The sequence below is a fragment of the Lissotriton vulgaris genome, unplaced genomic scaffold (assembly GCF_964263255.1).
Source record: "Lissotriton vulgaris unplaced genomic scaffold, aLisVul1.2 SCAFFOLD_310, whole genome shotgun sequence".
In the NCBI taxonomy this organism is placed as follows: Eukaryota; Metazoa; Chordata; class Amphibia; order Caudata; family Salamandridae; genus Lissotriton; species Lissotriton vulgaris.
The window spans coordinates 700,258-725,590 of record NW_028254046.1 but is presented as its reverse complement, the minus strand read 5'-3'; the positions used below and the strand labels follow the sequence as shown (position 1 = coordinate 725,590).

At 43.2% G+C, this 25,333-nt stretch overlaps 1 protein-coding gene across 1 annotated transcript in view; it reads right to left on the bottom strand.

The window, feature by feature from the left end:
- The window catches only part of SNRK (SNF related kinase), a 147,726-nt gene extending 124,328 nt beyond the window's left edge, over positions 1–23,398 (bottom strand). The window contains exons 1-2 of the mRNA XM_086951543.1: positions 23,229–23,398; positions 21,867–22,301 (exon numbers count right to left, since the gene is read on the bottom strand). The gene's annotated coding sequence lies outside the window, so the exon portion shown is untranslated. The remainder of the gene's footprint in view (positions 1–21,866; positions 22,302–23,228) is intronic.
- Positions 23,399–25,333: the final 1,935 nt, after the last annotated feature.

Here is a 25,333-nt window from a genome sequence, read left to right as displayed (position 1 = left end):
GTGGATCAGCAACTGCGCGGACGAACTCGCCCCACTGAGGACCCCGCCCAGCAGACCCGGCAGCAAGAAGGCCCCATGGTTCAACGACGAACTCAAGAGCTCCAAGAAGAACTGCCGAGCCCTCGAGAAAGTCTGGAAAAGGGAACCGACACCGGACAACAGGACCTCCCTCAAGCTGGCCACCCGGAAGCACCACCAGCTGATCCGCGCCGCCAAGAAAACAGCATTCAAGGACCGGTTGGACAACAACGCACACAACTGCAAGGAACTCTTCAACATCGTGAAAGAGCTATCCAACCCCAGCGCAGGAAACAACGACATCACCCCATCGCAAGACCTCTGCAACTCCCTCGCTTCATACTTCCACAACAAGATCGCGGACATACACAACAGCTTCAACAACCAACCAACGCACACCATGACCGAACAACCACCCCCCACCACCACCCTCCACGCCTGGACCCCGATCAGCACCGAAGACACCATCCGCACAATGAACTCCATCCACTCCGGATCACCGACCGACCCCTGCCCTCACCACGTCTTCAACAAGGCCGACGCTGTCATCGCACCCCACCTGCGAGACATCATCAACACATCCTTCAACACCGCCACCTTCCCGAAGAGCTGGAAGCACGCCGAACTCAGTGCTCTACTCAAGAAACCAACAGCGGACCCCACCGACCTCAAGAATTACCGCCCCATCTCGCTTCTCCCGTTTCCAGCCAAAGTCATCGAGAAGACCGTCAACAAGCAGATGGCCGCCTTCCTCGAGACGAACGGATCCCTCGACCCCTCACAGTCCGGCTTCCGAGCCAATCACAGCACCGAGACCGCCCTCATCGCCGCCACCGATGACATCCGGGCCCTGATGGACAATGGAGAAACAGCGGCCCTCATCCTCCTAGACCTCTCCGCGGCTTTCGACACGGTCTGCCACCGCACCCTAGTACGGCGCCTCAGCAACGTCGGAATCCAGGACAAGGCGCTGGAATGGATCATCTCCTTCCTCGGCGGAAGAACACAGAGAGTCCGCCTACCACCATACAAGTCAGAGGCCTCCGAAGTCATCTGCGGCGTCCCCCAAGGATCTTCTCTGAGCCCCACCCTCTTCAACGTCTACATGAGCCCCCTCGCGGCCATCGTACGCAAACACAACCTCAGCATAATCTCCTACGCCGACGACACCCAGCTGATCCTCTCCCTGACCAACGACCCCGCCGCCGCCAGAGCCAACCTACACGAAGGGATGAAAGAGGTAGCCGAGTGGATGACGACCAGCCGCCTGAAGCTGAACTCGGACAAGACGGAGGTCCTCATCCTGGGCTCCTCACCCTCCGCCTGGGACGACTCCTGGTGGCCCCCCGCCCTGGGCACCGCACCCAAACCGACAGACCATGCACGCAACCTGGGCTTCATCCTGGACTCCTCCCTCTCCATGACCAGGCAAGTCAACGCCGTCTCCTCGTCGTGCTTCAACATCCTACGCATGCTACGGAAGATCTTCTGGTGGATCCCCACAGAGACCAGGAAGACCGTCACCCAGGCCCTCGTCACCAGCCGACTGGACTACGGCAACGCCCTCTACGCCGGCACCACCGCCAAGCTCCAGAAGAGACTCCAGCGGATCCAAAACGCCTCAGCCAGACTCATCCTCGACATCCCACGAACCAGCCACATCTCCGGACATCTGAGAGACCTCCACTGGCTCCCCGTCAGCAAGAGAGTCACCTTCCGCCTCCTCACCCACGCACACAAAGCCCTACACGACCAAGGCCCGAGCTACCTCAACAGCCGAGTCAACTTCTACGCTCCCAAACGCCACCTCCGATCAGCCAACCACGCCCTCGCCGCCGTCCCCCGCATCCGAAGAGCGACTACAGGAGGAAGGTCCTTCTCCTACCTGGCCGCCAAGACCTGGAACTCCCTCCCTCCCGACCTGCGCCTGACCCAAGACCACCTCTCCTTCAGGAAGAAGCTGAAGACCTGGCTGTTCGAGCAGTAGCGGCACCCCGCCTCCCCCCCCCCCCCCCCCCAGCGCCTTGAGACCCTACGGGTATGTAGCGCGCGTTACAAATGTCACTGATTGAAAAATGTTGTGCACCTAATCTTTGTTTACTTGGAAACTTGTTCTGCAAAACTTTCAGTAAATAAAAATGTCGGAGAGTGACGACGAAAGGGAGAGAGCTAGAATAGCAGCTCAAGCAGTCTATAATGACACAACTCTCTAACAAAATGACCCGGATGCTATATTCATCCCGGCAAATATAAGGAAAACCATAACTATAAAACATATAGAAAATGGGGTATCATCGAGAGGTGGCAAAGTTATATTTGTGATAGAGGCACATGAATATCGGCAGACAGAGGTATTCTATTTATGGATTACAAATCAATGACTCAAATTATGGTCTACTTTTATGAAGTGTGTAGTTTCCAACGGCAACTGAACTCTTTGTTTATTTGCAAATTCCACATAAGACAAGCATTGACAAAGCAAATAGGCCAGAGTTTAATGTGTAACACGTGCAGCTTAAGCACATTAAAAGACGCCAAGGAAATGGGTCTTGCCATTTGGAATTATTGGCTTTGACAATAGGACAATGGTTTTAGTGATCATGTACAGCAGAGCTAATTTGGGGGGGTTGGGGAAGAGTGTTATGCCAAAGCGACCATGTCATTTTGTAGGTGCACCACACATGCACAGAGGGTCTTTTTACACGGGGTCTTTTTATTTGCTGATCCATGGTGGATTGATAAATTTGCTTTCTTTTTTTTTTTTTTAAAGGAAAAATAAAAAACTGTGCTGAAACGTTTTTTTAAGCGGGTGGAAGGAAGCACCTAAGAGTGGGGGTGTATGCAACATGGAAGCCTCTGGTACGCCAAATGGTCACTGAAGACTGGGTCAGAAGCAACATCTACATAACAATAAACCCATCATGGTTGACAGCGCAAAATCCCTGGGTGTCATACTCGACAAAAAACTCAATCTACTCTCAACATCAATTGCATTGCAAAGACTGCTTGATACCAACTGCGCCTTTTTGGGGGGATTCGTCGCTTCTTCCCGGAGCACGACCGTAAAACCCTTGTGCAATCTCTGGTTCTCGCCAGACTGGACTACTGCAACTCTCTTCTTACTGGCCTCACCAAATCCCACCTGTCCCCCCTTAAATCTGTTCTCCGTTCAGCAGCTCATTTCATATTTGGGGCCAAAAAAAGCAACCACATCACACCCATTTTATCCACCCTTCGTTGGCTTCCCATCGAGGCAAGATCCATCTACAAGACTGCCTGTATCACCCACAAAGCCTTGCACTCCTCCTCTCCTCACTACCTGGCGAATAATCTGAAACTCTCTGGTGGCTCTAGAGCATCACATAATGCATAAAACGTATTGCTTGCACCTCCCACTTTCAAGAAGGAAAGATCGATGGCAACGCGGTGAGAATATGGAACTCACTTCCGCCTCGGACCACCACCTCTTCTCAGGCCTTCAAAACTGACCTCAAAGCTCTCCTCCTTCAAAGACACTTCCAAATTTAATTCACACCCTCTCTATTATCTGAAGGAAGTTCTTCCATTATAGGAAATTCTGTTCTACATGACTATAAGAAGTGCCTTCCCAGTGTGTTCTTGTGGTTTGAGTGTCTGCCATTTATTGCAGTATTATAATTCTACTTGTATTGTGTACTCTGTTGTAACATGCACACGTCACTTTTCCTCTTGTAATGTATCGTTTGCTACCTCTTGAATTTTATTTGCTTTTGATACATGCACAATTGCCACCATTGCCTCATGTAACGTTTGTTTTGAGTATCTGCCATTTAGTGCAGTATTATACTGTTGTAAATGAATCTCGGACCCTTGTATAAATTTACCGATTCATGCCCTTATATAGGTATACTTTATCATTTCCTTATATAGACATAGAAATCATTACCATATTTGGCCTAAACCATACTGCCCAAATACGGCATGGATACTTCCACTAAGCTCCAAGAATGAACAACGTTTTCTTGGAAAAACCCGCCTTCAGCAGCCCAGGACTTCCCACTGCTTGAATTTTAAGTTCTCCTAGAACTCCCGGCGTTTTCCAAGAAATGAGCCTTTGAGTGATGTTATTAAGTTTAAACATGCGTCAAACTCGGCACCTTCAAAGTATAAATATACCTTGATTTGCCTAAACAAACACACGGTGGTTTGGAGCAGATAGACTATCTACTTGCCCGACGCCCTGCAGCAGCAAGTGCCGAAGGAAGCAGACACTCCAGCAGACGCACTGCGAGACTCTGTCATTTCTCCTGCCGAGAAATCCAGCTCCAGTGTTTCCAGGCTACCCTGGCGGGTATCTGGGAAATCGAGTCCCGAGAACGAGATACAAGACCACCTTTATTCTAGAGCAAAGGTACGGAGCGGATTAGACCTCTTACAGAATTATTGGAAACAGATTCCTGGCAGAAAACTCCTAAAACTTTTGCTACTCCTCTTATACTTCCTCCCTCGTACTAGACCTAGGTTAGGTACACTGGGGTAGGCGTATTTAGAAGCACCAGTTGAGTATTTTAGTCATCCTTTAATCATTGTATGTATTTTATACATTTTATGCACTTTATGGCTTAGAAAACAGATCATGCTTTTACAGTACTACTTTATAATACTGTTCGTATTATATGCATTGTACTTCATAGTAAGCTTTACTATTGTAGCAGTTCATTTTCAATGCTTGAGAAAGAAGAAGACTGTTCAATAAATACATTTTTATTGAAAACGCCTGTCTCTCTATTTCTCTTGCACCTCTGGTGAAACTAAGCATGCACGATTGACTGAGTGAAATTGTTTCCACGACTCTAGAGATTTGATTTCTTATTCTTGGGAAACAAAGTTGTCATGTTTGAGGTGGTTGTCAGAAACTAATCCCTTCTTGTTCATTCGCAAAACTTTCTAGTGACCTCTGAGCTAGCTGGCACTCACAATTAAGTCTAATATAACCGGTAGAGACCTAGTAGACTTCAGTCCGACGTCTAAGCTACAGGATAGATTATTCCAATGCGCAGAGCCTATTGGGAATATAGGAACTACACTACAATACCTCTCCTTGTACTTTGTACGCTTTTGTAACACACACACACATCAATTTTTTCCTATAGTAACGTATTGTTTGCTACCTCTTGTATTTTGTTTGCTCTTGATACTTGCACAATTGTCACTATTGCCTTATGTAACGTAATGTTTGCTTTTGTAAAATGCTCACTTGTAATTTTTTTCCTCATGTATCACTACTGTTCCTATGTGAAGCGCACCGACACCTTTGGGTAAAGTCAGCGCTATATAAAAATGCATAAAATAAAAATAAGTACACAACATGGAGCAAAGGGGAATAGAAGCAACGTGGCACAGAAGCATTAGGTTGAAACAGCAAAGCAGGGGAGAAGCACAGAAGTGCAAGCACAACACAGAAGCGTGGGGAGAAGCACAGGAGCAAGATCAACATGGATCACAGTGGAGGGGTGATGAGAAGTTCACAAAGGAGATAGTTTGAAAACACAGGTACTTTCATGGAGTGCTTCATTAAAAAGTAAAAAACTGTGTCTGAAAAGTAAGCAGTGAAAGGACAAGTAACCAGACAATGCTCCAGGGAGGGGCAACACGAAAAGATGAAAGAAAGTCCACACATAACACAGCGTGTATTTGTAAAGTGCACATATTACCCACAGGTATCAAGGTGCTGAATAACAGATGTTTATTGCTACCCAACTCAATGGTACTCATTTTATCGACCTCAGAAGGGTGAAAGGCTGAGTGGACCCACCAGGATTTTAACCTGAAACCGTGAGGTTGAACACAGGTCCCTACAGTGAACGCATTAGACCCCTAAACCACCAGACCAGACAAGCAGTATTCGAAGCAGGATTGACTGCTTTTGTAGGTTGCTTTATTAAAAACATGCCACATAATGCAATGAACACTGTTTTCTTATTCCCACTGCACAGCCCTTAAAATGTACAAGACAATCAAATATGAAATGTATGCAAATTTGAATCTGCCCAGCGAGCTCTTACCCTGGTGAGGGTGGCAGTCTTGGTGAAGGTCGTTCTTCGGGTTGGTGGGTGGGGGTAGGGGGATGGTAGCAGTGGTGGTAATTGTTTTGCTGCCTAAGGTGGTGGTGTTTAGAGTGGCGGTTGTTGGGGTGGCGGTGGTGAGGGTGGGGGTGGCGGTGGTGGTGGTTAGCTTGGTGGTGGTGGTGGTGATTAGGGTCAGGGGGTGGTTAGGGTGTTGTGGCGGTTAGAGAGATGCTGGTTTAGTGTGTGTGGTGTGGGTTAGGGGGGGTGGTTGTGGTGGTGGTAAGGGTGGTTGTAGTTAGGGTCAGGTTGTGGCGGTTGTTTGGGTCATGTGGTGGAGGTGATGGTAGCGTCATCGTGATCAGGGTAGGGTGGTGGTGGTTATGGTAGGGAATGCCGGGAGGGAGGGAGGTTGATGGTAGTCAGGGTGGAGGTGGTAGGGTAGTGGTTAGGGTACGGTGTTGGGTATGGTAGAGTGGTGGCAGTTAGGGTGGGTAGAGTGGTGGTAGGCTGGTTGTGTTGGTTAGGGCGGTGGTAGTTTTGGTGGCGATTCGAGTGTTGTGGTGGTGAAAGTGGTAATGGTGAGTAGGGTGGTGGGTGCAGTAGGTGCTTTTTAACTGTGGCCTCTCGTGTGTGATCTATAGCAACAGTCATTAATGGTTTTGCAATGAACTACAACTATTATTATTATGCTATGCTAAGTGATGAATAGCGATTTAAGAGGCTAGGTTGTAAAGGGTAGATTCCACTTTAAAAAGTGTGGTTGAGTATACCATCCACTGTATAATTATGCCAAAAGGGGTAACATACGAGATTATGACAAGTACCGCACAAACTTTAATTACTTATACCATTTCCTAGCCACCATGACTGTGAATGGAGACAGTCGTTTTTATACAAAACCAAAAGTGTGAGCGTGAGTGTGTTTTGGAGTTCTTCCCGTTTCTTGAAGCCTGCTGCACACAAGATAAAGTAGTACAACCACAAGGCTGCACTTAAATCCACACCAGCTCCATAAACCCCAATAATTTATAAGAGGATAACGCCAATTTGCTTAAAACTGGATTATCCTGTACCAAATGCTCACACCAAACTGCACCATGACGGTTTCGCAGCAATGGATATATGTTTCTGCAGAGGAAAGAAGTGTGAAGCGCAAGTCGAGTAATACTAATGCGACAGTCTACGATTAGTGGGGCTACAGTGCCACCCTTCCAAAACGAATAACATAATAGACATTTACAAATTTAGCAATGGAACACCAGAATCACTCTGAGGGCGGCAAATGAAGATGAGGAAAAATCCAATATCGACTACAATTTGAAAAATAAAAGATCATAACAAACAAGATCCAATTTGTTTGCTACATGAAAGCGCTAAAGAATATTTTTAAGTCAAGCCCCCTTAAATTGACAACGGAATAGAAAGTGCACCAATTCAATTGGCATAAAAAATGTCTATTTAATTTGCATTTTTAGGTAGTGGATAACTAACAAATAATTTCAGTGAGTTTACACAGTTAATAATGGAGAAGGAAGTTCTAACAAATAATGAGAAACTCTTCAAGAATGGGAAACCAGGGACTATAATAAAATATATCTAATACGAGGAGAGCAAGGGAGGGAAGACAAATAAAGAGGAGTAGAAAAACTGACCGGGTGACAAAGGAGATGAAAGCCTAATAAAAGTATAATGCAAGGTTAAGAGGTGTAATCAAGGTCATGATAGGTATTCATATTTTTATAGACTTGCAGGGGGTTTTCTTATATTCAGCAGTCTTCTGGTAGAGTTCCATAAAGAGGGTGAAGAACCAGAGAAGCACTTAGTCAAGCATGGAATTGATTCTGGATCATGATATGCAATATATAGATGTAAAATAATTTTCGCGCACCCATGTAAAGCTTAGCAGCCCAAAATCATATGTGAATTTAACAGTCGTGTCTACAGTAGTCTATAAAAGTTCTTTCAGATCTTGTAAAAAGTAGACTCTCGGTGTTGCTTTTAAATGTACTTGCAATTATTCCCATCCATTTCCCTTTTTCCTAGAAAAAAGCAAGGATGGTTTTACTCTTAGTAAGCACTTAAGACACATAAAAAAAAATCTGCGAGTCTTTCAGTCATTCATTTAATTTCTCGATTGCAGAAAAAGCACACATTCACTAAAATAAGGAATGAATGAGAGGAGCCTGGGTGCAGGCAATAATGCAGTTAGTTATTTGCAGCAGTGATCCTATGTTATGATTCCTATTTAAAAATAATAACAGAACTCCTGCTATTGAAAACACCTGTCACTGAAACGAAGTGGTCATTGAATTGAGTAGCACCAGATTTTAGTAATCGCCTTCTTTTCTATTGCCAAATCATTAAATTCTGTGAAAATGCCATTAATTGTGACTTGCTATTACCCGGGCCATGATGTAGTCTAATAATGTATGGGAAATGTGGTATTGTACCCCAGAATTCCCAATATCCACTGGTGTGCGACAGGGGTGCTCGCTTACTCACTCACTCTCTTTTATCTACTTTGTTCTGGAGTGATGTTGGTTCTTATTTGAGATTGCAAATAAAGTCTCTACTGGTGACATCCACTGAAGCACAGTGTGGCACAGATGAAACACTGACTGGACTGACAGCCGTAACTTGGACTCCATGGTGGCTTCAGTGACCACATAGGGAACCCAGCATTAGACTACTGCTGGGGCACATGGTTACCAAGGAATAGGACTAGCTGCAGTCATGGAGATGGGTTCAATCAACTGTGGATGAAATAGTAATCAAAGCAGGACGAGGGGTGTAACATGAATGCTCTCTTTCTTGTTTACACAACTTTGATACAGGACTGTCATTTTTTTGCTACATAAAAAAATGCTTAACCATCGGGCAAGAAACAACTACTTGGAACACTTCCCAGTCCAACATCGAATAGAGAACAGTTAAAAAATTAAGACTCCGATGCATTGACAAGAGATTGTCAAATGTTCACTGCAACGAGCAGCTGCCAGGTTCATTCAGTCGGGCCACTCGCCTGCCCTTTGTAACACCACAGTGCCCTTTACATCAAAGTCTGCCACCTCCATGATTCTGTTCCACCCCCGGCCTTCCTTAATTCTATTACTTATTTTACACCGCACTCCTTGCAGTTAAATGCGTATTCTAGTGTTTATCTGAAGATTATGGTTTAGGTTTTTTCATAACACTTATAAATATGGGGTGGTTGTCAAAACGACCTCATCTCTGCCATCCAGACTGAAGATTTAACCATGCTTTATAGCCGTCTCTCTCTGCAGGTCATACACCATCTTTGACCATTTCAGATTGTCAACCATGCCTAATCTTCATGGACAGGTGTCTTGACAAATCTGCAATACACCTAGTAAGATCTCAAACGTAAAGCGGCTACGTCTCTCCCTGTGCACTATTATTTTGTTGCCTCTCTGCCCTCCCTCATATGAAGAACTGTAGTTACAGGCTAACAGAGTATTTTCCATTGCCAATAGACCTTTGTTCTATCATACATACCAATAGCCAACAGCAGTCACCTAGGTTATATCGTAGCTGCTACTTCTCCAATGGTAGCAATGGATGTCTGACCTAGATGCACTGACTGACCACATTCTTGGACTGGTGTCATTGGCAGGCAACATCCATTGGTGCTGCAGGAAAATACCCGCAGAGGTTTTAAAACAAATAACCAGACAATTTTTTATCCAAGGGCCTAGTTTTAAAAACCCCGCAGGTATTTTCCTGGAGCACCGATGGCTGTTGCCTGCCAATTACACCAGACACTCTCTCTGCACTGTGTCAAGTTAGGCAGGTGGATACATCCAGTTTGTGTAAAACAAACATGTAGATCATTATACACATGAAGGGATAAAACCCAATAGTGAACTGCTTCCACATAACTTCAGAATAACATTTCTTTAGAAAGGCAAATATACCTTGTACCTTTTACAAAAGTAGATAACATGCTAGGGAAGTACATACATATCTAGGAACCTTCTAGAATATAGCCATTATTAAGCAATATTGCCACAACAATCAAACATTAAGGACAGGTGCCCATTAAAACATGATTTAACAACTCATTCATAACCTAAACTTTACAAACCAAAAATTGCTTCTTTCAGTAGGTACATTGTGCTGGTTTCACAATCAAAGTGAAAAAGCTCTGCCAATCTTTCTCTGGGTCAGACCTCAGGATAGCTACCTCATACACTTACTTTAAAGGAGAGATAATTATTAACAAACCGGCACAATGGCCCACCAACGCTGATCCAAGGATTACCGCACCCTCCCTAAAAAGCTTGACATTAGTAACTCATTCTCTGTTAATCTCTAGGCACTTAGTACTTTCATGCTAACTGAATTCTACCAGGTTTCATACCCAAACTCCAGAATGGAAGATCAACTCAGCTACTGAGAAACAGGACGAAGAGCATTTTATTAAAAAAACAGGCAACAACGTTCTGTTAAGAGTTGTACAGCATTGTCATCACATTTTAATGAATATGTAATAGGTAAGGTGCTCCAACAACGACTTCACTCACTACATAAAACTACTAAAAATAACAAAGTCTATTTAAGGAACATCTCTAAGAAAAGAATTGCTGGCAGCTATTGATAACCAATTTCAATGTAGGAAGCCTCACAAAGAGCAACTAGACATAGTGATAATATTTTACAGATGTCAGTTTAGGAGACATCTGCTATTCTTCTCCATTTGGATTATCTCAAGACCCATTTTCATTGCCTTCATATACCTATATTTGTCCTTCCACTATTTACATATGGAGTAGCAGCACCGACTTTTAACATATTTATAAAATGATCAAATAAATGTTTGCACACCCTCATTTCATTTTTTCTCTATTTGCTGAACTGCAGCAGGAAAAAAAAAATCTACCAAAGTATACTCCAGGGTTCACGGATGCACAGACTAGGTCTTAGACACAATCAAAGGGTTCAAACTGGAATTCTATGGGATCTGAGACAACTAGGGATTCTAGGAATTTAATTTCCCATTAAAAACAGAATTTTGTCGATTCAGAAGTGCAGGGAAGGTTGCACAAAGAAGCTATAGTCTTCTCTGCACCACACCCCAGAGTGTATTACATCAACATATTCCTAGTTCAAAAGAAAGGTGATGACAGGTTAGTACTAAACCCCAAAGATTTCAACCACTGGATTCATTAGTGACACTCTTAAGAGAGAAGGCATCCATCTTTTAAGTGCAATTCTTAAGGAGCAAGACTGGATGGTCCATTTGGATCTTAAAAGACGCTTATCTGGTGATCCCCATTATTGCGCCCCACAGGCGATTTATGCGGTTTCAATGGAAAGATCGATGGTATGAATATTTTGTATTGCCTTTCGGCCCCTCCTCAGCACCTTGTATTTTCAGCAAATTGCTGAGACAAGTGCTGGAATTGTCGAGGGCAAAAGGAGCATGGTTAATAGTGTCTCAGGGTGACATTATTATGGCACAAGAACAGAGGTGTGTTATGCTACTTTTGGTATGGGTGATCCATCTGTTGCAAGAGTTGGGCTTTTTGACAAATGAGGCGAACTCCCTGTTAATGCAAACACAGAGTATAGCGTTCCTGGGGTTCCAAGTGTACTCCCTCAAGGCTCAGCTGCAACAACTCAAACAAAAGATAAGGGGCATCAAGATGTGGACGAACAATGCAATCCCTAAAATCACATTTTCCAGAGGATCCTTGTCCATTTCATATTATCTTATCCAACTGTTGCCTTTTTAGTGCTCATCTCAGCTTTTTAATGTCTTAACTGTGAATGTTTCTGTGGTGTGGAAGCATGCTAATGTACTCCCATTACTTAAGAAAACCCTCAGCAGACCCAGCCACCCTATCTAATTACTGTCATTTATCTCCGTTATATTGTTTGCCAAAATGTTTGAAAAACTCAATCAACATCAATATATTTGGAGTCAAATAACCTTTTAGACTTGTTACAGTCTGGATTCCGGGCAGAACACAGAACCAAAACCTTTAGCAGTAAGTGAGATTAGACTGTGCTTGGATGAAGGAAGAGCAGCGACCCTCATCCTACTGGATCTCTCTGGAGCCTTTGCCGCAGTGTCACATACCATTCTGACCAGAAGACTGCACGAGACAGGGATCTATTTTAAAGGTCTGGCCTGGTTTCAATAACTCTTGGTAGAAAGAACGTAATCTACACATTTTGCACCGCTCAAATTTGACTCAGCCCACATCCCATGTGGGAAGTCACAGAGGTCTTTTAGCCACCACACCTTCGAACATCTATATGGCCTCATCATCTGCTGGAGTCAGAACTTATTCAATAAATGCTGTTGACACACAGCTTGTGATCCCTACTGCCGACAACTTGGAGATCACAAGACGCAAATTGTGTAAGCTTCTTAGCTCTATGACCACATGGATGAGGAATGGTCTTAAATTGAACAGCGATAATAGCAAGGTCATCAAATTCTATCTGAACCTCTGAATGGTGGCCGAGCGAGCACCACTCTGCCCCAACACCGAATAAGGTAGCAAGGAATCTGGACATCATGATCGATAACACTCTTAATATGAAATAAAAGAATTCCTCAGTATGTTATTCCTGCTATGGTATGTTAGACAAACTTTTCAATTGGGTACCTCTACAATGCAGGAAACCGATTACCTGGGCACTTATCACAGGCTGCCTTGACTATGCAAATTGCCTGTAAGCTGGTATTGATGACTACCTTTTGTTCTAGATTTCAAAATGCAATGGTACTCTTTTCTGAATTAAGTCTAAAATACTACTGTACACAGACTATGTTCTTGCCTGAAACTCCGCCCCTCCCCTCCCCTTTATGTTTCCCATGTATGTTCTTGAGTTGGATGCAGGTCGCGTCCCACTTTCATTTGTAATCTGATCCCCTTGCGTAAATAAGTATTAATGAATAAAAACTGTCCGGCTGGACAAAGAACATATCGTCTATTGAGCGTATGTTAACCAAGTTTTCTTCAATACTCCTTCCTGTCTATGGACTATTGTCCTAAATAAAAATCTATTCACCCAAGATCCCCAACACATTGCCTTTGGGTTCCCTTGTTTGGTTTAAATAATAAAATCAAACACCAGCAGCTGAGGCTGTGGAGCAAAGCGTGGCACATTCTCCACAGGAAGTCGGTGGTCACAAACAGAATTTGAGATTCAAAGCAACTTCTTAGAGCTATTGTCAACATTTTTACCATAAAACGCGATCACCCTGAAAGATCAAGTGGGGCATATTACTACAGATGTACAACATCTCGGATGTTTTGGTAAACTAACAAATTATGGAGTTCGAGGTCAAGGATGCTAGCAGAGATAGCTAAGGTTTCCGACACTTTTGCCTTCAGCACAGTCCTTCAGTGATGGTGGAATACATTCCGGCCAAAGGAATGTAGCATTTTCTAAAGACAGCGGTCCCTAGACAATTTTCGATGTTTGGACAAGAATAATTATAGACTAGATAGTTGCTATATTCGTTGTCAAGTCGGACAGTATTTAATATTGTATTTAAGAATTATTACAAAAATTGTAGTGCAGGTTCAAGTGGGACACCAGCCGATGGCGAACTACCACACTGGAGACAAAACAAACATAGGAGGGGATGGGGTGGAGGCAAGTAGAAGGTCTGGGAATCATACAAGTTAACAGACAATGATGTGATAAGTACACTATTGCTTCAAATCATACAATGTAATTATGGGCATATATTGTGTTATGGTCAACGACGTTTAGAACCCTATATGCAAATACAGAGTTCATCTTCAGGACATATGATATATGCCGAGGTTTACATAGACATATTTTACTAGTAATGGTCGTGAACTAGCGGAGTGACTGAGGAATTGTAATCCAAGGAAAGGTAAAGGAAACCGAGGTTTACATAGACATATTTTCTTAGTAATGGTCGTGAACTAGCGGAGAGACGGAGGAATTGTAATCCAAAGGAAGGTAAAGGAAGATAAAAGAACATTGAACCATGCGATGTGGCTTCGTGCTTTAAAAACGGCGCATTTAAAGGATAGCCTAAAGGGTCTGCAGCGCCTGTAAAAAAGTGGCCTATTGTAAATGTTGCTTCTGTTGTCAGTTCTAAATTCTGGAACTGAATAATCTACGCCACCAGTCTGCCCCAGAATACAAAATTGCCTGTCTCGTGTCATGAATTTTCACTTCTATTAAGGACACAGAGACGAGAATTACCCACCTATGATACGGTTATTATTACAACTGAAAGGTTTAAAAGGAATATAGATTAAGCGTTATATGTGAATGTAATACGGTGTTGCCCACCCAGGTTGTTTAAATGTGTTCTATTGCAGAAACAGAACAGAAGCAAGATTAATAAGGGAGGCTGATTTTGGATTGTTTAAATGTGTTCTATTGCAGAAACAGAACAGAAGCAAGATTAATAAGGGAGGCTGATATGGGAGCATCGAGCAACATATGCACAAGAGGTTAAAGAGATTTGATTAAGGATTGCATGCAGTTGTTCGGGTGTTAAAAGTCCAAGCTGGAAACCTGTTCCTATATGGGAAAGTTACAGTTTGAATTCACGGACTGAATTGAAAACACTTTTGCAAAGACAAAGACCGCAAGACCGGGCTCTCAGTTTTGAAGGGATAGTTAGACAGACTGATGATGTAATATATGTGTTCATGGGACATGTAGCTTAATATTGTTCATCAGTTATTGGTCGTTGTTCTTTTAAAAAAAGGAATAAAAAATTATCAGTAAAGCAAGGAAACATAATCCTCACCTCCCTCTCTTAATGGAATTTGACACGATAGCTAGAAAATGTTTTTCTCTGCAGTGACTAGCCTGCAGCTGCTTGAGGCCATCACAGCCAACGTGCACAGTCATAATGATGCACAGTCAAGACAGGCTGGAGGGCATATGAAACCCTACTGGTGCAGCCGGCACTAAAGGAATTAGACTCCTCTTCTTACAGTGTGCATCGAGCATGGAGAAAACAGGTCTTCCTTCCTTCCTTGCATATCACTGAAGGAGCTACACTTAGAGAGGAGTTCAGGGGTCATACTTGCCTGCTGACCAGTCAAACAATATCTAGTACACTTACTAAATCCCCGTTTCACCCTTCTGGCCCTACATGGGAGAACAGATGTTAAGTAATAAAACCTATTAAATATGCGTGAAGTGAATCAACTGTTTCACAAAGCATTGTGCTGTCTATTCATGCATCGTCGGGACTGGCCCTAATTTTGTATCTGCACACCATAGCACTGCAGGCAATGGTAAGATTAAATTGTAGCAAAGACATATTACGGTATGCCACTCGAAAACTGACTTCTCTTTACTGACTTTCATTGAAAATCAAATAAATGTCTTTTGACACGATAGGAGGATTAATGCCAGCATGGCCATTTCCTAAAGGAAGTACAGGAACAACTACGACATTATCAGGAAAGAGAAAACCGAAGATTAAAAAAACAGTGTAGCAAATAAAAAATAAATACTCTTGAACACGCGTAAGAAATAGATCTTTTAAGATTAGAGCCACTTAATTAGGATAAAAACACGTTGCCACAAAATATTCTTCTATGAAATGGCTACTATTTTCTTACAAAGGAAAACCTTGTTTCAAGAGACTGCTTCACAGTTTCACTATCTGACATCATTTATCTTTTTCCAACTAAGGATGGAATAAAGTCCCCAGTCTATATGAGATTCAGGCAGCTTATTCTCTGAACCAACTAAATTCCCAACATGTTAAATCAATGAAACCACAGCAAATGGTGGTCTTAGCAACGAACATGGGGCCATATGTATGAAACTTTGTTTTTGCGATTCTCAATAGCGATTTTTAGAGAATCGCTATTTGAGAATCACAAGATGCTATGTATGTAGGATTTGCAAATAATTTTGCAAATCCTACATATTCCTTAATTGCGAATCGCAAATTGCAATTTGCAATTAAGGAATACCTCTCCATTCATTCCTACGGGCCTAGAGGCCCATAGGAATGAACGTGAAGACCTTCTCAAATTGCGATTCTCAATTACAGAATCGCAAACTGAGAATGCAATTTCAAGGGTGCCAGGGTGTCAAAAGGACACCCTGTTGCACCCCTGAAATGTACATGTGTGCACATGTGGCACACATATATATGGAGCATGTTTGTGCGCCACATGGCACTTTGAAAAATGCAAAAACGAACATTTTTCAAACAAATCGCAAGTTACCACCAATTTCAAGTTGGTGGTAATTTGCGATTCCTTAAGGCCACATTGCTATTCCTTACCAATGTAAGAAGCACAGAAAAAGTACAATTTGCGATTCCTTAAATCCAATTGCAAAAGAAGGAATCGCAAATTTGGCGATTCCTTATTTTGCGAGGCAGGTTTGCTTTCAGACATACCACGGAGCCAAATTGCGATTGCAAAAGCCGAAATTCTGCGAATTTCTGCGTTTGCGATCGCAATTTGGTATGATACATATGGCCCATGAATTGCAATATCACAAGTTGTTCAATGGAAAAATTATTTCTTGTGTGCGGTAATCTGAGGGCACCTGGGAACCACCTGAATTCAAGCCAAAACCTTCAACCAAGGATCCTAGGAAATAAAAATTTTCAGCCGCGCCTGGTACAGTCCCTGGCTGACCAAAACTTGATTTGCGAGTTGACGACTATCCTATAGTACCCTCCCCCGGCTTACAAAATTTCCCCCCCACTATAGTTCCTTTGTCCATAGGAGTTTCCAACCATCCCCTAGCCTGTGACCAGAGTGAGCTATGTGGCAAATTAACATTTAATGTTGTTCTCCAATGCAAAGCCTTTATCAGTGAAAATGTTAGTAGTAAACAAGTATTGCCAATATAAAGGGAAAATAACATGTAAATATAACTAGACTTGTTATCTCTCTTAGTTAACTACTCACAGTATCACAAGTTTCAGTAGGCAAGGCTTTCAACTTGCTTTAATGAATGGCGAATACATGTCAACTGGACATCTTAAGCCAAACCTATGTAGGTGGGAAGTAAAAAAAAGTCATGTTTATCGTAAATATGATCAGTCCATAAATTCACTTCAATAGTGAGAAGGAGAATGGACTTTAATGAGTGGCTCGGAGCACCCTCAATTCTTCCTACTAACAAGCAGTAACAAAGCGAAATATCTGGCCTTCGAAAGCTTCTGTGACGATTAGGTTTTTATTACAAACATTTTTAAAAAAGGAAAATAGAAAAATATGCTGAATGTGGTCACCTTACGCTTGCAAAAAAAAAAAAACATCTTACATTTAAGTAGTGATGTAATTAGTGATGTCCTTCAAACAACAAGCCTTTCAGTTATGCTGCGCATTTCGGTATTATTTGCTGTTAACGAGCCAAACAAATCACCATCTATCCAAGAACTCAAATTGCAGGCAGCTACAATGTTACAATGCCACTTCAACACTTTAGAAGATAAACTTTACATTTTAAAAAAAAATGGAGTCCAGGCAAACTAAAATAGCTAGTATTTAAAGTTAATATAAAAACAAACAGAATAAAGCACACTTCATTGTGCAGTCAGTCAAACGGAAGGGAGTCAATAAGTTAAGTACGATGACCCAATGCCTCATGCTGTGGGGGCGGAAGCAAATTGTGAGGGGCAATTTAACGGCCCAATCTATGATGCCCAACGACCAAAAGCCCTTCTATCTATACATATTACGTAAGATTTTGAGGCAAGCAATAGTCTAACAAAACAAAGGCCAGACCTAAAAACAGGCTGCTGGAGAGGGACTTCTACTGTGTATGCATCCACAACCAGATTCCAAGACTGGGCCAAGCAGTGACAGGGAGCCTTCTCTCATCTGTGCTACGCAGACACAGTGCTATATGGATCAGTCAACGATAAATGTCTAGGGCTTCTTTTATTTTAGCACTCTTTCTGGACCGAGGGATGCAAATCACTTCATTGCGCCTCTATCCTTATAGCATTTTTATTTGGCCTCCTTTCGCCAAATAAAAGGCAATTTGGTAAAATTCCATTGTGACTGAAAAGATTTGAATAAAGAGGGGGTTTCAATTCAGTATGTAAATAAATTGTAACTGTTCTTTTGCTAATCCTAGGTTCACAACTGTGGTGTATATAGGCTGAATCAGCACCAGACCATTCAAATGCAAATGTTGTGCCTTGACACAACACTGGTCTTGAACAGGAGAAGACTTCTCTGACTGCAGACATAGAAGGTGAGGTGCTGAAACAATTCAATCAAACTAAGTAGAGCAATACATAATATGTGGATGATACAGCATGCGCCTTAGTCTCCACCAGGTGGAGTGTAAACTTTGAGGACCCTTAAAATGTTACATGTGCCCATGATGGAACAAGCCTACTATAGAATAAAGTGCACAACACCTGCTTATGTAAACAAGTTACATCCAATGTTTAGCCTGGGAAGTTTTGGCATAACTGTGAATAAAAGGACACTTTAGAGGTGTACTCATTTAGTAACAGCAAATAAACTGTTATAGGTAAGAAAGCCCCACATAACAAAAGCAACTAAACCCTGTAGTTCTCTGGCCTACATCGACCAGGGTATAAAGAGGTCACCGTATGACACTTAAACAACACTCCAGTTTCTGTCAGCAACACTAACTTAAAATTCATGGATTGTAAGCATTCATAATGGAAGGCATAGAGAAATCATAAAAATGTTTACACTGATCAAGAGGATTGCACGTCTTCGCCAATACAACAGCTTATTAACGCATTACATGTTCACCACATATTTACCTCCTTTACAAGTTAAAAAATCATGGCAAATTATTCTACAGCAGTACTTTCACACCCAGTGAGTGTTTCCACATTCTGGGTACGTAGGAACAACACATCGTAACAGGTTAGAGCTGGCTCAATTCCAGTGGGAATCCAGGCAACATTACAAACAAAGATACAGTGGGTGGGAACTTGCATTCCCATTTACGTTTAGAAAAGTGGGCGTAGATAGTCAAAAACACTATGTTCCTAAATCAGCTCCCTAGGCTTCTGCTATGCATAAACATCTGCTCTCTATCTACCTTAATGTTAACAAAGGTCCAGGTGCCTCGAGGGCAAACAGGTTAGAAATTAGAGAAGTTTAGGGCACTGTTTGAAAGTGTTTATGCCTATTACTCAGGTGTGAGTTTCATTGCTCCCATGCTTCTTTCTTTTATGAAAAGGGCCTGTACAATTCTATCAGCAGTGCGCCAGGGTACATTCATCCAGTGTCCTTTTCCATACAGAAAAGAACATGTGATTGGAGTCAAGAAATACAGATCAGACACCTTATTTCCAGTAGCGCAGCCACTTTGCGATGGGCCTTAGTGCAAGCAAGGAAATGTTGCGTAGCAAGATGTTATCAGATACAGTGCAAGTCGGCTAGAGAAGAAGTTTTGCTGAGGTGTGCATTGTTGTTCTATCTCAAAGCATGATGCGATGTGGGATATTGTGTGGTATGTCATGCTGGACCCATATAACATCCACCTTTTTTCCAAGCATCCCCCCTTCAAACAGATGCTAATGCCATAAAAAATTACAGAGATACACCAAGAAAAATAAGAAATCTATTCGACCACTAGTGCATAAAATACAGTTCACCAACTGTTGAGGACAATAACTAAAGGTACACAGTAGCACATAGCAACGAAAGATTTAATTGTGATTTCAACAAGCTTTGAGCTCATTAAAAACAAACCAATAACAGCTGTACAACCAACACAATGCATGCTGGACAATATTGGATGCTGAAATAATGTATAGGGCAAGACGTCAGGAACGGAGAGGTCTATCAGGTTACATGTAATTGAAGTTCCTTCTCGAGTCAGACCTAGGTTGCAATTTTTACAAGTATTCAACACTTATGGATTGATTTACAAAAATAGCTCATTGGGTAGTGTGTTCTGATGTGATGTTCAAAGTAATCAAAGATTACAACAGCAAAAATATAGACCAAACATTGTTTAAACACTTGTGGTGAAAAGAATGTGCACACAGCTATTTTTTACAAAAACCACACAAAATAAATGCATCAGAAAAAGCACACTTTTTTATATTGCAAGTACGCTACATGTTCTGATGATTAGCTTTAGAGGGGAAATTAAAGTAGAATCAAAGAGCAATGTACGGTGAACAGAATTCTCACTAATGGTTTGGAGAATTAGAGGTTCGAGGATTTAGGCACACGTAAATGCACACGTTAAGGAGTAGGTTTAAAAAAATAAGAATTAACTTTGGTTGGTTGGGTCTGAAATTCAACAAGTTTCTAATATTCAGGTCGAATTCTTCTAAGGAAGGTTTTCACTTTCTCGTGTGGAGTTCCATACCTCAACACAAACAAAAATAAATCAATAGCATACAAAAAAGGAAGTCTACTTCACAGTTTGATGTTGGGGAAAGAGGGTTTCTTATCACTGGAAGCAATACGATGCCCAAGACCAAATCAAATCTGGGTTGTGACAGCATCCGAAAACCATTATTTACAGGTTTATCATCCCACGCTACTTTATTAGAAGTATACTTCTAAAAACCCTAACATAAAACTGTGCTCATTCATGACGCATTTAAGTAATATTGCTAAGATACCAATATGTTTAGGAAATATGTTTCACAGAGTGGGATATTAATATGGATTCAAGACACATCCCTTACCCGGGTAGTAGTACCGTTTTGCAACCGCACATTGTGGACAGCTTGCAGCAGAGAAATGCATTCATACTTTTTTGTTTTGTAATCAATAGGACAATAAGGTTTTCCTTTGTGCCACCTATATTTAACACACTACCCCACAAGATACTCTTTATTTAAACAATTGTGGCCCTTGGTTACACGGTTAGTGTCGACGGTTGCATATGCAACATTGTAATTGCTTTAAAAACTGCATGGATCGTAGAGGAGAAGCACGGATCCTAACGATATCATAGGCGGGAGGAGCATTCTTATGTCTAAGAAAACCAAACACTCCATTCTAAAAAGTTTCATGGACTACACTGTGATCAATTTTTCAGTAAGACTGCCCCAAACCTCTTACAAAGGCACTTCCCTCCAACAAGTCACAGACCTCTTGTAAACGGATCATCTACAATGACAGGAATCACGCCTCGCCGGCCTACAGAGACCAACGACCTTATCAAATAACTGAAGCAAACACCCATCTCCAGTAACGTACCGTTACCTATTTCAGCCAGGCCCTTCTCCACCAGTGACAGAGGCACCCACCCCTCCAATAACAGAGCCAGGCTTAATTCAATTAGAACTACACTCTCCTTCAGTGAAAGAAACATCACCCCCGTAACCATGTCAACATAGCCTGTCTCCTACACAGACAAACCCCACCCCCTTAAGTTACACAGTCCCACCTTGAGTTACACAGTCCCACTCCTTCAATTCCAAGACCACCAGCCACTTCGTCTCCAATGACAGACATTTACTGTCTTAGTAACAAAGAACCCCCTTTCACATGCGGGAGGCAGATCTACAGTGAGAGGAACATCCATCGACCTCCAGTTAGTTAATAGACTTCAGATCTTGTACTGACAGTTCCCAATCCATTGTGAAATACAAGGGGCATCATCCAGTTCGAGATAACAGGGCTCACATCCAGTGCGACTCAAGCGCCCTTCGATAAGCATCCAATGAGATCACAGTACCCCAAAGAGCCCCCACTTTAATGAGAGTATTTACTGATGAGGTCAGGCCTCTGGCTCCGTGATATGCTAGTGCAGCAAGACAGGATCAAACACAGGAGGTGGCCGTCTACGTTATGTGCGGTGCCAACCACAAAACAAATATATACTTACGGGCGCATGTCCTGGGTGCAGCATCCCTATGAGCATCCGTTGCTTCTCGGACTATGAAACAGGGTCAGGTGGACGTCCTCTGATTAGGAGCGATGCAGGCCCTTGTCATCCACTGGTTCCAAATGGTAGCCTCTGATAAGAATACCGAGGTGTCAGGGGGCCCAAACCTTTGCGTCTATCCACCTCCTGAACGCATCCACTTAGATTTCAGACTTCAGTATCAAACAGCACCCTGAGAGACACTCTTGCATTGATCAGGCTGGAGTCCGGGCATTAAGACGCGATATAGGACTGCAATTGGACATCACAGGTCATTAACACATGTACTGCAGGGCGTGGAAATGATCACCATGGACTCTCGAGTTCGGTTGACCGGCATGTAGACAGCTGTGTTGTTGTGCGTGCACTCTACAGCCTCGGCCGATTAGCCCACTCCTGTCAGGAAACAAGACAGCAGTGTTTTTGGTTAGAACAAAACATGAGGGGTTAACTTGTGTGCACATGACAACCATGCCTCTGGAGCTCAAATACATTCGATAGCAGTTCATTCCGGGGGTAATTAACGTAAATAATACGCAGTGGTGCGCCTTATCCGATGCTTTTCTGCATCAGCTGTTATCTTCGAGAATCAAGGCTGTTAGTATATGTAGGGCTATCCGGCCCCAGGCATATAAGTGATATCATCCTTACAGCCCACCTGTCTAGGTAGTAACATTGGTCTGTGACTAAACAGTTAGGGTACAATTAAGGATATTAGAAAAAAAACAAGGAGATCAGATAACAATGGGCCAATCGGTTCATTAATACAACTTGGGGAGTTTACTTTTTTCAGTATTATGATACTCCTCCACCTGCCTAATAATGAGACGCCTTGACAAGGTAAGAGGGCATCAAAGCCTGCCACGACAAATGGCCCTCCACCTCCCAATGAGTCCCACTGCGAGAAGAAGAAAAGAAGTTCAGACCCAAGCCATACTCAGCTACATGTGGAAAATAGCCTTTCACCCCGCCTGGCTCCCCCGCAGGGACAAACCCTCCCCAACAAAGCAGCTCCCTCTGACAGCAGGAGGCATCCCCAGGCCTGGCTGCTGCGCACGCAGGTCCCCCCCCGACCAGCTGGCCGTCTGCCGGTGGGAGTACCAGGCACCATGCATTCGTCCCGGGCTGGGATGAGCCCCTTCCAGGGTCGAGGCAGGAGAGATCATGGAAGAAGCGGCTGATGGGCGGTTGAGGGCCCAGAAAACCTCGCCGCACCGAGAGGGCCAGGGAAGACCCCCCACAAGGGAATACACGGCCCCCGTGCAACAGCAGCGGGTGAAGGGCCCAAAGGCAGCTCTTTCCGCAGGTGAGGGTCGGACTCACCGCATTGGTAACGGCCCCGGGCAGGGTTGCCGGTCCGAGCAGGTGGTTGTAAGAGCAGGGTAGAGGCCGTCCAGGAGAAGCCGCAGAGGTCGGCCCGAGCCCTGCACACACAAGGGGCAGTCTGCGGCGGCACAGGGTGGGGAGCAGCGGTTCTCCGGAGCAACGGGAGGGCGGGGCTGAGGGACGGGCCGCAGGAGGTGACGCGGACGTCACGCAAGAGCAGGCCGGGTGACTCTCGGCAGTGGAACGTGTCAGAGAAGCTGCTGCCGGGGGCGGAGTCGGGGTCCAGGGAAGGCTCTGTCGCCTTGCCAGAGAGACTACCCACCAGGACCGGTCCCGTTTGTACGTATCGCAAATGAGCTGAAGTAGTCACCGTCCTTGCACTGTGGCGGCGCTCTTACATAATAGTACGACGGTAAACATTGTGTCTGAGGAACCTGCGCGTGTCGGGAACCCTCAGCCAATGAGTAACAAGCTAACGTTTCTTCAGCTAATCCCTTGCTACGGTACGAAGCCCCTAGACCCCTTAGCCAATCAACAATTAACAATACATACCCTACCCAATACTTTGGCACCAGTCTTCTCGACCAACCTAAAGTCACTAAAACAGGCAAACCATGGCGACAAAATATTTTCCTCTACGTGATTGGTCGCGACTCTTTAAAGTCCTCTAACTTTTTAAAATGAAATACGTCCATCTAAAAACTAATAACGGCCATGATTTTCTATCACAAGTTTGCACATTTTGTCTGCCCAAAGGCACGACTTAATATGACGACAGACGAGCGCTTCAACCTGGTTCATTTACTGCTGCTACCACAACATTACCGCATAAACACGCCATCGATATTTGTATTTATTTTATTTTATTTATTTATGCATTTTTATATAGCGCGGACTTTACCCGAGGGCGTCAGAGCGCTTCACATTAGGAACAGAAATGAAACATAATGAGAAACATTATAAAAGAGCAGATTACAAAAGCATACGTTACGTTACATAAGGTAATAGTGACAATTGTGAGCAAACAAAAACATGAGGTAGTAAAAATTGTGAGCAACCAAAAATACATGAGGTAGTAAAGGTAATAATGACAATCGTGAGCAAACAAAATACTTGAGGTAGTAAAAATTGTGAACAACAAAAAAATACATGAGGTAGTCAAAAGTGCATAAGAGGAAAAGTGACAAGTGTGCAGTTAAAAGAGAAAACAGAGTATAATTTGAGGTATAATACTGCAATAAGTGCTAGGCACAAGAACAGGCGTTACGTAGGCAAGGTGGCACTTGTACAAGTATCAAAGGTAAAAACATGTGAGAGGTAGCAACCGTGTGTTATAAGGGCAAAGTGTTATGTGCACGTTACAAAAGGGCACCGAACACAAGTACATGGAGAATACTGCAAAAAGGCACACACTCCCACCACAGGAAAACACTGGGAAGGCACTCACATGGTCATGGAAAGTAGAAAATATCAGTAGTGGGAAGTCTTCCTCCGAATAGCAAGAGGACGTGAATTACTTTTGGAGGTGTCTCTGGAGGAGGAGAACTTTGAGGTCCCTTTTGTAGACGAGAAAGCAGGTTTAATTATGTTTAAATTGACTAATGACAATAGCTAATGTAGGCCTGAATTTTGAAATGGCCAACGTTGGTTGCCATCTTTGCTTTGTGGCACATGAGCATTTTATTCAAAGGTGGAGTTCACATCTTTTATTACAATGTTTTTTCCTTTCTTTCCATGTGAAGAAATATTTCCTTTTCTTTGCGATAATCGTGGAACGTTTAATGAATATCACTTACAAGAAGACACCTCTAGTGGGCGGCCTAGTGCACTTACCTTATTCTGTTAAAGATAATGTAATCTGAAGGACACAAGAGAAGCTTATTAGTGAGAAACCCTTAAGAACCTGTCAAGCACATAATTGTATGATCTTGCCATCATCTGATCGGACAGCATTAGGAAAACTACATGTTGGTGTATAAAATGTTGAAGTTGTGTTTTAATATAGTGGAGATTTGACCTGAGTGATCAGACATAGACTGAGATTTAGGCACAGCAGCGCAGGAGAGTTAGTCAGAGAGAGGATTGACTTTCCTGAGTCTTCC